This window comes from Lagenorhynchus albirostris, chromosome 10, assembly GCF_949774975.1.
Source record: "Lagenorhynchus albirostris chromosome 10, mLagAlb1.1, whole genome shotgun sequence".
Taxonomy (NCBI): Eukaryota; Metazoa; Chordata; class Mammalia; order Artiodactyla; family Delphinidae; genus Lagenorhynchus; species Lagenorhynchus albirostris.
This window is the reverse complement of record NC_083104.1, coordinates 43659289-43675230: the sequence shown is the minus strand read 5'-3', so window position 1 is coordinate 43675230 and position 15942 is coordinate 43659289. Positions and strand designations below refer to the sequence as shown.

The window sequence follows — 15942 nt, the reverse complement described above, 5'->3', positions numbered from 1 at the left end:
AGGTAAAACAAGGCATTAGTAATTTTTATATTGATTATTGATTGGAACCAAGATACCTAAGATGAGAAAAATGCAGGTGGAACAGGTCTGGGGGGAAGATCAGGGGTTCCACTTGCAAAAAGTTGATTTGCAAATGACTATTGCACATCCAGGAAATGTCAAGGAGGTTATTCAAAGAGTTGGGGAGAGAGGTCCAGCCTAGAGATATATGTCTAGGGATCACTGGCATAGATGGTATTTAAAACCATGAAAACAGACGAGGTCTGCAGGGAGGGGATATAAACAAAAAGGCAAAGAAGAGAAAAGACTCAGCCGTGGGGCACTCCAGCATTAAAAGGGCAAGAAAAAATGAAGAACCAGGTAGACAGAGGAGAGAGTACTTCCAAGGAGTTAAAAGGAAAATCAAGAGTGTATCCTCCAGGCATGGTGAAGAAAGTGTACCAATGAGGAGGGACTGATTAACTGAGTCAAATGATGCTAAAAGTTCATGGAGGATGAGGACTGAGAACAGACCCTTGTATTTAGTAGGTGATGGTCAATCTCGACAGTTTCTTGTAAAGTTGATGAAACTTGGCAGGCAACCTGCAAGGGTGGGTTAACAGAGAATGTGAGGAGCGGATTTGCAGACAGCAAGTCTGGACAATTCTTACTAGTTTTTATATACAGGAGAGTAGAGAAATGGAGCCACTGCTAGCAGTGGAAGTGATATGAGGAGGGAGTGTTTTTCAAGAAAGAAGAAATAGCATGTTTATAAGCCAATGAGAATTACCTGGTAGAGAGAGGGAAACTGGTGATACAGAAGACAGAAGGGGGAATTACTAGAGTGATATCCTTGAGTATTCAAGGAAGATGGGCTCCAGTGCCAGGAAGTAGAGGGAATGGCTTTGGATAGAGCATAGAGATTTCATGTTTAGTCACAAAACAAGAGGCAGAGTATATGGCAACAGATGCAGGGCAGGTAGGCAGATGGTGGCGTGAGTCTGTGGAAGCTCCCCTCTGATGGCTCAGTTTTCTCAGTGAGAGTGGAAGCGGGGACATCGTGTAAGAGTGAGAATGAAGAGGAGGTGTGGGCGTCTGCGGAGATGGGAGCGAATGTGAAACAATCAGTGAAGAGAATGGGAGAGTGCAGGGACCAGAGAAATATCAGGCACTTTAAGGATCCATCTGACATTCCTGGCCACGTTAGACCCATCAATTGTTCGTGAGCTCTTCTCCAGCCACATTCAGCAGCTCAAATGCAGGCAGGAGGAAGCAGAGATTAGGGTTTAGCCAGTGTGTGGTTCTACCGAGTGCTGCCTGAGAGAAGCAAGTGAACTGGGGCTGCCCAAAGGATTGCCATTGGCTGGAAAAGGCAGAAGGAGAGAACCTCAAGTTTCAGGGGTCACAGACAGGAGGTCAGGAACACCGAGGGACCATTGGAATTGGAGTAAGAGAGGGAAAGGATTGGAAGATGGAGGTTGGTTATCAGAAAGCATGATGCACGAAACACATTATGAAGGGCCAGCCATAACTGGGAATGAAAACATCTATCTATGACTATGGAAGTAAGTGGTAGGGTTGGGTGGAAGTCAGAGAATTGCGGCAAAGAAGGTCAAGGAACTCCAGGATGTTAACAAGATCCTCTACCTGGAGTTAAGTCATCAAGAGCTGAGGGTAAGTGGTCCTGGAGCCCAGGGCACTGACAAACAGGATAAAGAGCATGATGGGATGAGTGCTGGTCCACCCAAGGCAGAGTTGGGTGGGGTCATGAGTGAGGAGGGGCAGGAGGGGTAAGTGTTTCAAGTGTCTACTTGACCTGGTCAGTGGGGAGCAGAAGGCCAGAGTCAGTATGATCGCCCAGTGTGCGGGGCTCCTACTGATGTTCACTGAGTAGGGGCGGACTTACTCCGAGGGATCGGGACACCCAGTGGTCCTCACTGAGGAGGCTGAGGATGTCCAAGGAAGCTCAGTATCGCTCAAGCCCACAAACATCTCTTGCACCTTATGATGGGGGTGGGTAAAAATTCTGGATGGGGAGGGTCTTAGTTCGAGGGCTTGACCCTACCTGGCCCCTTGTTTGTTCTTTCACTTTATTCCACATTAATAAGAAACCCAGAAGTAAACTGCCTGACCAGTCTTTTCCAATTGCTAAGTTCCTATTAATAATAATATTATTTTATATAAAACCTCAAATAAGTATGCTTGTTATGGTTAAGGAAATAAGAGTTTATCAAAGTACAACTAATGAACAAGAAACTATAAAAATTACCACACATATTTGAAAAAGTTAATGGAAACTCAGTGGAGAGTTTAAAAGACAGAATAGACACAGCAGAGAAAAGAATTAGTGAATTGGTAGACAGGGCTGAAATAAGAAGCCGAATGCAGTACTGAGAGAGGAAGTAAAACATGGAAGAGAGGTTAAAAACACAGATGATATAGAAGGAAGGTCCCACATATCTGCTCAGAGTTTCAGGAGTAGAGAATAAGGAAAAGCAATATTCAAAGAAATAATGGCTGAGAATTTTCCAGAACACCGATTAGACATCAATTCTCACATTTAAAAAGTCCAGGGAATCCTGAGGGGGATGATTAAAAAGAAGCCCATTTCTACATACATTGTAGTGAAACTCAGAATAACAAATACACAGAAAAGAAACTCAAATCAGCCAGAATGAAAAGACAGATTACTACAAAAGAACAACAATCAGATTGTTAGATAAATTCTTTAAATGAAACAATGGAAATTGGAAGACAGTGGAATCATACTGTCAACAAATTGCTTACTATGTGGAAAAAAATAAATAGATGGGGTTTTAAAAAGTCTGACTAAAACACCAGACAATGTTAACATATAAATTGGGTAGAGGGGTGATCAGAGTTAAGTATAAAGTCCTTGAATTGCTCAGGAGGACAGGAATGATTGATTCAGTTTGGGTTTTGTTAAGGTAAATATGTGTGCTAAAATAACCATATAATAAACACAAGAAAATAGAAATGGAGCGTACGGCTTTTGAATAAGTGGAGGAGGGACATGTAATGTGGGGTAGGAGAGAGAATCTAAATTAATACAAAAAGAAATTAGAGTAAGTATATTAAAAGTGGGACAATGAAAGAGAAGAAAGTAAAATGATAAAATAAATCCAAATATATTAATAGTAGCACTATAAATGAACATAACTTTCACATTAAAACTTACAGGTTGGAAAAAATAAAGCAAATTTATTCTCTTTACAACAGTTTCACAAGTGGAATAAAAATATACAGAATTGTTGATGGTGAAAGGATAAGAAAATAAGATAGGCAAATACTAAGCAAAAAAAATTGGTATAGCTCTATCCGAAACATCTATTTTTTAACTTATTTATTTTTATTTTTTATTGAAGTATAGTTGATTTACAGTGTTTCAGGTGAACAGCAAAGTGATTCAGTTACACACACACACACACACACACACACACACACACACACGTATATTCTTTTCCAGGTTCTGGTTTATTACACGATATTGAATATAGCTCCCTGGGCTGTACAGTAGATCCTTGTTGTTTATCTGTCTATTTTATATATGGTAGTGTGTATCCATTAATCCCAAATTCCTAATTTATCCCCCCTACAACTATCCCCATTGGTAACCATAAGTTTGCTTTCCATGTCTATGAGTCTATTTCTGTTTTGTAAGTAAGTTCATTTGTTTCATTTTTTAGATTCCACATATAAGTGATATCATGTGATATTTGTCTTTCTCAGACCTAGAAACAAGGGCAGTGCTACAGATTAAGAGGGTCGTTTCATAATGACATATATTTGACTAACCAGGAAAAAATTAAACTAGAATGCATCTAATAACATACAGCTTCAAAATATACAAAGCAAAAACTGAGAGCACAAGATGAAATTGAAAAATTCACCTCTATATATTTCTCCCTCAATAACTGATTAATTGAACTTCAAAAAAATGAGGAAGGTAGATGGAAGATTTGAATAACACAATTAACTCGTTTAAGCTAATGAACATATATGGATCACTGCAAACCAGTAACTTCAAGGAAGTACAGAACATTTGTAAAAACTATGTACCAGGCCATAAAACAAGTCTCAACAAATTTCAAAGAAATGGAATCATGTAGATCACATTCTCTAATCACTATTAAAATAGAAAATATTTAAAAAGGAAAAAAATTTAAAATAGAAAAAATATTTTAAAATAGAAAATTAAAGTAGATATTATTAAAAATATTAAACTAAAATAAAGATAGAATTAAAATAGAAAAATAATTGCTAAAAGGTTCTGGAAATTAAAGAATAAAATAAAAGATTACAAATAAGTCGTAAGTCAAAGAAGAAATCATCATGAAAATGTTAAAAACTCACATGTGGGGCTTCCCTGGTGGCGTAGTGGTTGAGAGTCCGCCTGCCGATGCAGGGGACGCGGGTTCGTGCCCCGGTCCGGGAGGATCCCGCATGCCGTGGAGCGGCTGGGCCCATGAGCCATGGCCGGCTGAGCCTGTGTGTCCAGAGCCTGTGCTCCGCAACGGGAGAGGCCACAACAGTGAGAGGCCCACGTACCACACAAAAAAAAAACAAAACAACAAAACTCACATGTGAACAATAACAAAACACTACATATCAAAACATGTGGAATACAAATATGGCTAAAGCAACACTTGGAGGGAAAGTTATTGCACTAAAAGCATACACATGAAAGAAGAAAGGCTGAAATTAAATGAGTAATCATGTAAATTTAAGAGGTGAGAAAAAGAATAAAGCCAAAGAAAGTAGAAGGAAGGAAATAATAAGGATGAAAACAGAGATTAAGTAAAATGAAAAAGAATGACACAACCAAGAAGAGAAAGTGAAAAGTTGTTCTCTGGAAAGTCTAAAAAGAACCTGTAACAACTCTGGTGAGATGGACCAAGAGCTAAGGAGGGAAGCGGTGGCCGCCTCTGCAGGTTTCCTCATCCCACTGGGGCATAGAAGGGACTTGGGTTTTGTACCCCAGGAGAGCCCCTGCCTTCCCAAGAGGTGTTCTTGACAACACGTGGAGCACAGCTCCATGCCTCTCCCCGTGCACCGCCACTTGATCTCTCTTCTTCTGGCAGCTCTTCCATCTTTTGAGGAAAACAATTCCAACCATCTCCCAAATTTGCCAGAAATGGTGTTGGGTTTTTTTTTGTTTCTCATTCTCTTTGTTGCTTTTGGATCATTTATGGAAGAGAAGGGGAAATATCAGCATTACTTCGGCATCCACCATCAGCACCAGGCTGAGGGGAGGGGAACTGAGGCAGAAAGCAGGGGTGGTGGCAGTGGGAAGAGCAAACATAAGGTACCTGGAAGCCGTGGGAGGAAGGATTCAGATCTGGGAGCACAGAGGATGGTTGGGGGATGGCGGGCATTCAAGCACCCGGGCTGCAAGATCTGTACTCCGGGGAGAGGCACCTGACATTCAGTGGACCGTGGAGCTGAAAGACCCACTGGCAGATTTCTAATAGATTTTAATCAAGGATTCCATTAAAACAGCATTTAAAAATTTTTCTTCTAATTAGCCATAAAAGAAAGAGACTAATCTCGAATATTCTGGTTACATGTCATTCTAGTAAATCAAAGTCCCTACTGATCAATAAATTATTTTTCAAAGAAAGCAAAACAACTAAACCACATTTATATAACACAAACACAAAAACAGAACCTGCCAGATTTTCAGAGGCTGGAGCTGCACAAATAAAGTGAAATGATGATTGAGACAAAGGTTTTCAAGAGGAGGTTAGGAAGAGGTTTGGGGCTGGAAGCACTGCATATGCAGACTGGACTATCTTCAGAAAAAAGATAACATAAAGGGGCTTGGGTCATTTTCCTTTTCTCCAGTGATATGCAGGCTTTGAAGCCTAGAAAGTGACCCTGTATACTCTGAAGTAGTTACATTTCATACCAAAATGGGAGAACCATATAGGATGACAGTTTTCTGAGCCATGAGTCAGTATGGGATTATTTGGGGACTTTGTCAAATAGCCACACTAGATCCTGGGGCCATGAGCACCTCTGTCCTGTAGGCACCGCCGTTCCTCTCTCTCATGTCTTGTGTTCTTTTCCGAAGTGTCTGCTCGGAGAGATTAAACTGTCAGCCCACAGAATGGATTTGTGCATCCCAGCTGCAGATCACATATCTGTCACATCAGTGGCATTACACTGTAAATCATAGCCAAAAAAGGACTTTCCACAGAATGGTTTTCTTTCCCCAGCTGATAATATATAAATGTACACCAAAAAATTTAACTTACAATTACCTAGGAAAGGTAATGGGGGCAAATAACACATGGTTGAATACAACGCTGAAAGCAGTTTTCATACAGCATTTAGGCAGTTTCATAAAGCTCTTCTTACTCTCTTTACACAAATGCAGAATTGATTCTCAGAGTAAGTCTGAAGTGAATGAGGTTTCTGTCAGTAACGAATCCAGCCCGTCCCCAAACAAGTCCATCTTTGAGCCTTTTCCCCAATAACCTTCTGGTGGTTTCATGCTGTTCTGGTCTTAACCATCACTAGCAATTGATCACATAAGGTCATTCGCAAGAGGGTGTTAATGGTACATTATTACCTTGGACTTATACCAACCAAGGTCTTCTAAATTGTAAAAGAGAAGATGATAAAAAGGAACAATTGTCTAAGGGTAGAACCCCTGCCCTGGGTCGGGAGGCGCAGAGCTGGGTAGAGGTGCTTTTCTGGTTGTCATGTGCTAACCCCGTCTTGAAGGCTGCCCTGAATAAAGGCACTATAAAATCGCTCACCTTTTACTTAAACTCTTACCAGTTCTCCTAAGCCAAGTAAATATTTACGTGATGTTTATGATTTATACACTTAATCACTCATATGATGCAAGATTCGAAATGAAAAGGTAAAAAAACCCTGAGCTTTCTAAATGAACTTAAGGATATTTATATATACACAAACACACATATGTACTTTTCACTCTAACACCTTTGTTCCTCCTTCCCTAGTATTATTGTTTCCTTAAAGTGAGAGATACTATGATATACACTGCTAGGGATGTTTGAGTATAACCACTTTGGGAGAAATTTGGCACCAAATGGTCAAGTTGTAAGTTTATGTAAAATATGACCCTTCAAAATTCCTACTTCTGGGCATACATCCTCAAGAATTTCTTTTGCATGTGCATAAATACATTTCAAAGATGTTTACTGCATACATCTATGTAATAGCCACAGAAGAAATACAGAAAAAATCTATAGTCCATCATGGAGGTAACAGATTAATAAAAATGGTATTTTCATATGATAGAGTAATATTTAACAGTTAAAAATATGAACATAATCTATATAAACAATCTGATAGTTCTCTCAAAAACACTGAGTGATAATGCAAGTTTCATTCACAGAAAGTAAAAGAGAAACAACCCTTATGGAAAATTCTTTAGTGAAGTGGGCTATGAATAAACATGAAGGTATATTCTGTCCCACTAGAAAAGAAAAGAAAAGTAAAAAATAAGATTCTTTTTTCCCCTTTGCCTATGAAATTGACAGTGTTGTTGAATAATTATGTTGATCACTAGCAAGGCATGGGGATCTGGCACACTCATACCCTACCAAGAGCAATATAAATTTATAGACTTTCCTGGAGGATTATTTGGCAATATGTATCCAAAATTTAAATAATAGTAAGTAAATTTTGACAAAGTAATTCATCCTAAGAAAATAAAAATGTGTGCAAAGATGAAGTTCCAATAAAAAGTATAAAGTGCTTAATGTTTTAAAAGAATGATTTTGTTGAATAGATTATGGTATACAAATGAAATGGATCATTAGGAGGATAAAAATAATGACACAGAAGAATAATCATTGACATTAACGCTGCTTATATGTTGTTGAGTGGGAAAAAAAGATCTTATTTGTGTTTAAAAGAATTATATTCATCTGGTCCTTATTATTCAAGGATATCTGGTACCAGAGAAGAGTCGCTTAAAGTAAATCCACTTAAAATGGGGACCAAAAATTCACACTAAATAATGGGAAATGAAAGCATTTGATTAGCACTATATTCGAAGAAAAAGAAACAAGAAAATACATTTTATTTTCTATTTTACCAAATTTTGATAACAGTATTTTTCATAGGAAGTGATGTTTAGGATAGATCCTAAAATTCATGTTGAAGCCTGAAGGGTCAAAAATAGCCAAGACAATTTTGAAGAACAAGGCTAGGAAGGGAAGATTTATTACAAAGCTTTAATAACTAAATGAAAGTGGTATTAGGTCAGGAATCACAAAAAGATTAATAGAACAGAACAGAGTTAAGAAACAGATCCAAAACTATAACCAAAATTGGTATATGACAGAGATGGCAGCAAAATAAATGCGAAAATAAATATTCATTCAATGATAATGGGGTAATGGTTTTCAATATGGAAAACATTAGATCTCTGCCTCACACAGTACAGAAATATAAACTTCAGATGAGTTTCAAGATCTAAAAGTTTTATCTCATAAAAAATGGCAATGCATAGAAAGGAAAACTTGAAAATCAAAATATATTTTTAAAAGATCTCTAAGGGAAATGCAAAGTAAAAGCAGTGAAATACATTCCATGCTTATCAGATTAATCAAAATTAAAACAACTGATTAATGTCAGACACAGCCAAAGATATTGGGATACGAAGAACTCCAAGACAGTGCTAGTGGGAGCATTAAGTGGTATAACAGCTTCAGAGGGCCATTTGCAAAACGTAGCAGAGTTGAAGTAACATAGAGATGCTTTTTCTTGGTTTTTTTAACACCTTTATTGGAGTATAATTGCTTTACAATGCTGTGTTAGTTTCTGCTTTATAACAAAGTGAATCAGCTATACATATACATATATCCCCATATCTCCTCCCTCTTGTGTCTCCCTCCCACCCTCCCTATCCCACCCCTCTAGGTGGTCACACACCACCGAGCTGATCTCTCTGTACTATGCGGCTGCTTCCCACTAGCTATCTATATTACATTTGGTAGTGTATATATGTCCATGCCACTCTCTCACTTTGTCCCAGCTTACCCTTCCCCCTCCCCATGTCCTCAAATCCATTCTCTACATCTGCGTCTTTATTCCTGTCCTGCCCCTAGGTTCTTCAGAACCTTTTTTTTTTTTTTTAGATTCCATATATATGTGTTAGAATATGGTATTTTTTTTCTTTCTGACTTACTTCACTCTGTATGACAGACTCTATGTCCATCCACCTCACTACAGATAACTCAATTTCATTTCTTTTTATGGCTGAGTAATATTCCCTTGTACATATGTGCCACATTTTCTTTTTCCATTCATCTGTCTATGGACACTTAGGTTGCTACCATGTCCTGGCTATTGTAAATAGAGCTGCAATGAACACTGTGGTACATGACTCTTTTTGAATTATGGCTTTCTCAGGGTATATGCCCAGTAGTGGGATTGCTGGGTCATGTGGTATTTCTATTTTTAGTTTTTTAAGGAACCTCCATACTGTTCTCCATAGTGGCTGTATCAATTTACATTCCCACCAACAGTGCAAGAAGGTTCCCTTTTCTCCACACCCTCTCCAGCATTTATTGTTTGTAGATTTTTTGATGATGGCCATTCTGACTGGTGTGAGGTGATACCTCATTGTAGTTTTGACTTGCATTTCTCTAATGACTAGTGATGTTGAGCATTCTTTCATGTGTTTGTTGGCAATCTGTATATCTTCTTTGGAGAAATGTCTATTTAGGTCTTATGCCCATTTTTGGATTGAGTTGTTTGTTTTTTTTGATATTGAATAGCCAAAGCAATCTTGAGATAGAAAAACGGAGCTGGAGGAATCAGGCTCCTGGACTTCAGACTATACTACAAAGCTACAGTAATCAAGACAGTATGGTACTGGCACAAAAACAGAAATATAGATCAACGGAACAGGATAGAAAGCCCAGAGATAAACCCACGCACATATGGTCACCTTATCTTTGATAAAGGAGGCAAGAATATACAATGGAGAAAAGACAGCCCCTTCAATAAGTGGTGCTGGGAAAACTGGAAAGCTACATGTAAAAGAATGAAATTAGAACATTCCCTAACACCAAAAATAAACTCAAAATGGATTAAAGACCTAAATGTAAGGCCAGACACTAAAACTCTTAGAGGAAAACATAGGCAGAACAGTCTATGATATATATCACAGCAAGATCCTTTTTGACCCGCCTCCTAGAGAATGGAAATAAAAACAAATGGGACCTAATGAAACTTAAAAGCTTTTGCACAGCAAAGGAAATCATAAACAAGACCAAAAGACAACCCTCAGAATGGGAGAAAATATTTGCAAATGAAGCAACTGACAAAGGATTAACCTCCAAAATTTACAAACATGAGATGTTGATGCAAGTCCTACTACCCAGTTACTCAACTTCTGGGGATATATACCTTAGACACACTCTTATACATTTCTACAAGATCCTATCAAGGATATTCCTTGCAATATTTTTGTAATAGCAAAAGGTAAAAACGTCATTTTGACCTTCAGTGGGGAATTAACTCTGGAATATTAAACAAACAAAGACTACAGTAAAATGAATCAACTAGATCTACAATTATCAACATATGTCAAAAACCAGTGTTGCGTGAAAAAAGCAAATCACAAAAATCAGTGGCAAGCCTCCATTTACATAACAATTTTTATAATGTATCTGTTTACTGTTTAGTCTTTTACATGTCATTTTATTAAAAGGTGTATACCATTAGCCCTCTATGCATTTCCCCCTTCCACCCTTCAATCTTCCAGGTAAACATAAAGTTCTTCTGAGAGCATCTTTCTTTTTTTTATTGAAGTATAGTTGATTTACAATGTTGTATTCATTTCAGATGTACAACAGAGTGATTCTGTTATACATACATATATATATTCTTTTTCAGATTCTTTTCCATTATAGGTTATTACAAGATATTGAATATAGTTCCCTGTGCTATACAGTAGTAGATCCTTGTTGTTTATCTATTTTATATATAGTAGTGTGGATCTGTTATCCCAAATTCCTAATTTATCTCCCCCTGTGCCCACTTTCTCCTTTGGTAACCATAAGCTTGTGTTCTATGTCTGTGACTCTATTTCCATTTACATAAAATTTTAAACACAAAATGAGACTACACATTCTGATGGGCATACACTCAGCCCCAATGTTATAGGCTGCATGGACTCAACCCCAAATTCTCATCCTTCACTGTCTGGATTTCCCTCTTGCTCAGCAGAGAATTTTCTATTTATGGCAATCACAGATTTCGATTCAAGTAGCTACTACATGTACTGTGCTATACTAGGTCTCAGGGAGGACAAAAGAATTACGCAAGACTCCTTGCACCCTGCAGAGGGTACAACTCAGCTAGGGAAGCCATCTGAGAGACTGGCTCTCAGTCCTCACTCTGGCTCACATAGTGTGTAAACTTAGAGTGCTTAATTGTCAAGGCCCAGTTCCTTCATCTATAAGATGGGAAAGGCACCCTCCTCCTGTTTAGAACATTAAATGAATATATATATATATATATATATATATATATAGTGTCCAGCATATGCAAACACTCAACACTCAGAAATCAAAGGCATGGCAGCCATAACACAAATACAAACTTCTAAACAGTGTCTCAGACACACTGACAGTTAAAAGGTGATGGACGAGAGAAGGGCACTGGATGGGTCTGCTTAGCCCTCTCCACAGCTGGATATAACACTCCCACCCCTGTTGGTTTCCCCTGTGACTTGGCCCCCTCTCTGTGGAACACAGGGCATTTCTTCTAGCAACAGTTTGGCTACACCCAGGTCTATTTATTCTTCCAAGTTCACCGTGAACAGTGCTCTGTGAAGAGAGGTACCTGCCTCAGGAAAGAGAATTCCTTCTCTCACACCTTTGGAAGGATTCTGGGGTAAAATGAGACCAAAAGGATCATAACAGACCTAAGCTAGCTTTTCGGTTAACCTCGTTAGAATCCCAAGGGCATACCACAGCTCCATATTATTAAAGAGAAGGCAATGGTGTCTCAGCTCCATTCACCTCCAACATATACCCGCCTCTAACCCGCAAGCCACCCTCCTCAAAAGCTGGGATAGGGTTCTATCCATGGACTTAGTAGCAGGCACCAGAGGGGAGGCCTGCCCCCCAGACACTGGAAAAACCACAGTGTTTGGAAATCACTTTTGGAGATACTGAGCTGTTGAATTTTATCCCTGGGACTCCTTCCCGAGGACTTGGGAAAGGATAGTGGGTATTTCAGTTATCCAGCCAACGTGGCGCCACCATGTGGCAACAGCACAAACAGCTCATAATTTGCTCAGCCTTAAAATTCTGTGATTCTCTACCAATTTTTAACTTTGAGGAATTCAAAATACTTCTATTTTTATATGTCAAATGAAGAATTCACTCATGTCTTTTCTTCATTCATATTTTATTATCACACTATTTCAGATTTGCATTATTCAAGTACACTCTATGAATAGACCAGCCTCCAATGTCAGCAATGTTATATCTGGGGTTGGGCTTGTTACATCACGCAAGAACTGATGATCAGATTTTCAGGGGACAACCAGATCTGGACAACTCCGGCCAGATCTTAAGACCAAATTCTTCCTTCTAGCTTTCTGGACTGGCTTAGGTATAACTACCTTTGGTTTGCATATATAAAAAAGTGAAAAACATCAAGCGGTTTCATTTTAGCTTTGAAACTAAAATGATAAATAATAATAGTAACAAAAAATAAAACACACCTGACAAAACTAAACAGGATGTTGGTTACCCTCAGGGGAGGGGGGGGTGTGATAGTGCCTGTAGGGGGTAATTGGGAGGCTGGGAATATTCTAGGTCGTAATCTGGCCACTTGTTACTTGTATGTTCAGTTTGTGAAAATCCATTGAGGGCACACTTCAGATCTGTGCAATTTTCTGGGATGATGTTATAACTCAAAGGTCTGACCAGTCAGTCAACCCTCCTTAACTTGCCTTTGAGACAAACACAATAATAACCAGGAAGGCAAAAAGAGGGGCATGCCTAGTTCTTCTCTACAAGGTATTTCAGTCGGTGTATCAATTGCTCTAAGGGCCATGGCCACAGATGAGCTCTCCTTCTGTCTCTCTAGACAGGGAGGAAGGAGACAGGACACAGTCGATACCACCGTTAGCTTAATTGCTGAAGGTGGTTAACAGTTTACTTTCTCAGATCCTGGAGCAGACAGTTCCCCCTCCTCCTCCACACACAAAACCTAGACCACAGAGAGAACCTGCCACAAAGAGATACACACCATCTCCACAGAGACAAGCCCCACACACACAGACACACTGCCTCACCACCAGACACAACCCCCAACTCCACAGAGACAGCCCCCAGCCCCATAAAGACAGCTAGCTTTCAGCCCACAAAGACAAACCACAGATGTGATGGCTGGGGTGGGGGTAATTAGGAGAGATGGGGCTGCCCATGGGCAGGCAAGGAACATCAACAGGAAGATGGAAAATAATATTTTCAAAGTCTTACCAAACTAAATTTGTTTGGAAAGAGGGATTTTTAGACCTGAAAATACAGTCCCAAAGTTGCTGTGAAAATATATTTAAATCACCCCCATTTCCACCCACAGCTCAGGTCCCATCCTCTTGGACCATTGTCCTCTACTTTCACATCTATCACGTACCCTGAACCCCAACTGCCTTCGGAAGACTAAAAGCAGGGATTATTCCATTTTATAGATTTAAAAAGTTGAGGCTCAAAGATGTTTGTCAGACATCACAAAACTATCTAAGTGGTCATCTCATCCCTGAGTTGGGGCGAGGGAGGCTGAGTTGGAGGGGCAGGGTGATAATGCCAAAAGAGGAGGGGCGACCCTCTCCCCAGCTCAAAACTCTGAGAACCGCCCACAGCCCCACAAGAGCTGCCTCAAAGGATCTGGAGTAAATGAGACGTCTGGCGACATTCACACACATTCTGGGACTGGATTCCACCTTCCCCTGGGAAAGTGGGAAACCTCCCGGTCAAGGGCTCGGTAGTGGAGCGGGCAGAAATAAAGCCAGACTTAAGGCATTTTCTAAGATCATATAGGAGCCAAGCCCGGAGCTTACTGCTTCTCTTAGGAAGTCCCTGGGCCCAAAGTGGTGTGTGCAGTCTGAGTCTCTCGGATACTTACTTATCCTTGGGGACAGGGCTTATTTGGGAGAAGGAAACGGAACAGACTGATCCAAGAGCAGGCGCCTAGCAAACTCCCCTACCCTGCGGAGACATAAGTAAATTAAGTGACGGGGAATGGAAGGGATGCTGCAACTGTTGCAGGTCCCCGGGTTCCCAATGAGGAACCGCTCCGCTCCGCGCTCCCCGAAGATACCCCGCGGCTACATCCAAACCTCTGAAGGGTACCTTAGAATCGGCTCCCGACCTCACCAAAAAGTAGCGGAGTTGGAGCGGAGGGAGTAGGAAGGGCGAGACCAGGATGAAGCTGAAGTGAGCACCTCATACCCCGCAACAGCCGCTCCTCCCCAGGCAGTCCTAGAACCCGGCCAGAAGCTGCCGACTCCGATTCTTAGTCCTGCGCACCGGCCGTGACCTTGAACGAGTCCCTGATTAGTCCCATTTTACAGAAATTAAGAGTGGGAAAGAATCAAGGCCGTCGCGCTGGGTTGCTCCGGGCGCTTACCTGATGGTTTAAGGCGCCCCGCCGGCGCTCCAGGAGCGTAGTGGGTGCGCGGTGAAGCGCAGCCCAAGATCTACGCGGCCAGTGGAATCGCAAACCGCGAAGGAAACGCAGAGCTGAGCTCGGACCCCGGCAGCGGGAGAAAGGGGCGGTTCCGATTCTGCGACGACCCCCTAGCAAGTTCGATGCCCCCCCAAGACACTCCGCAGAGGCGGACTGGCAGTGCCCCGGGGCCCTGGCTCAGGACGCGCACGGGGTGTACGGGGACACGAGAGACACCTCCATACACCCACCCCCGAAGTTGCGGCAACGTACGGGGGAGAGTGGCTTAAAGCTGCCGGAGGGGAGGGGACGGTACTCACACGGGCTGGCCGGGCTGGAGCAGGTCCGTGACCGGGGTCATCGATGGCGGCCGCTCTCAGGCCACCGCGCCTCGGGAAGCCTGGGGCACCTGCCGCAAAGCGCCGCGTGGATTAGGAAGCAGCGCGCAGCAAGGCAGGGGCACGGGGCGGTAGGCGCGCCAGATCTGAGCTGCAGCGCTGCGGGGGCTCGGCCGCCAGAAGCGTAGCCGCAGCGGGAGCCCAGAGCGGGCGCGGGAGGCGGGAGCGCGACAGCGGCAGCGGCTGCGAGGGAGGCGCCCGCGCCGCAGGCAGCCAGGGCCAGCGTGGACGCAGCCCCTGCAGACACCTGCCGGCCAGGGCGACGACCAATCAGAGGCGCCCGGAGCGGGGGCGAGTGCCGGGCACCCGGTGGGAGGGGGGCGCGCGCTCGCGCCCGTGCTGGGGCCGGGGGCGCCTGCCCGGCGGGCTTCTCAGGCCCTCCCCTCCGCGCGCAGGCGGCCCGCGCGGGAGGGGCGGGGCGCGGCGCGGCAGGGGGCGGGGCTGGGGCTGAGCGCGCCGGGGACGGAGACCCGCGCCCGGCGCTCGGCTCTACCTTGAGGCGCAGTGCGGTGACGAGGCCCCGGCTCCAGGGTAGCCAGATGAGCCCTCAAGTCATTACCAGCTTTGAAGTAAGGGTTTTTCTTCCCTGCCCCTGCGCCCCGGGCGCCCGGACCCTCCCTGACAGCCGAATGCCTGGTAACCCGAATCCGGGGCCGGCCTGGCTTCCGGAGTGTGGGCGCCATCCCTCCCCAGCCTCACCGAAGCCGGCGTGTCTCCAAAGACAGCTCTTCCTCACTTCATAGTGCGTGGCTATTTAAAGTCACCGTGGTGACCCATCCCCTGGTCTGGGTTCCTTTCGTCCTCTCCTGAATTTACTGTGCTAACGACACTCCTTCGTTCAACACACATTGACTGGTTTCGCTCTTGG

General features: G+C 42.6%; 1 protein-coding gene across 2 annotated transcripts in view; it reads right to left on the bottom strand.

The window, feature by feature from the left end:
- The window catches only part of MYRIP (myosin VIIA and Rab interacting protein), a 218802-nt gene extending 203493 nt beyond the window's left edge, over positions 1–15309 (bottom strand). Inside the window, exon 1 of one of the 2 annotated variants that reach the window (XM_060162217.1) lies at positions 14997–15309. The gene's annotated coding sequence lies outside the window, so the exon portion shown is untranslated. Of the gene's footprint in view, positions 1–14637; positions 14929–14996 lie in introns of those variants that run through there. The other variant, XM_060162218.1, reaches the window with a different exon arrangement.
- Positions 15310–15942: the final 633 nt, after the last annotated feature.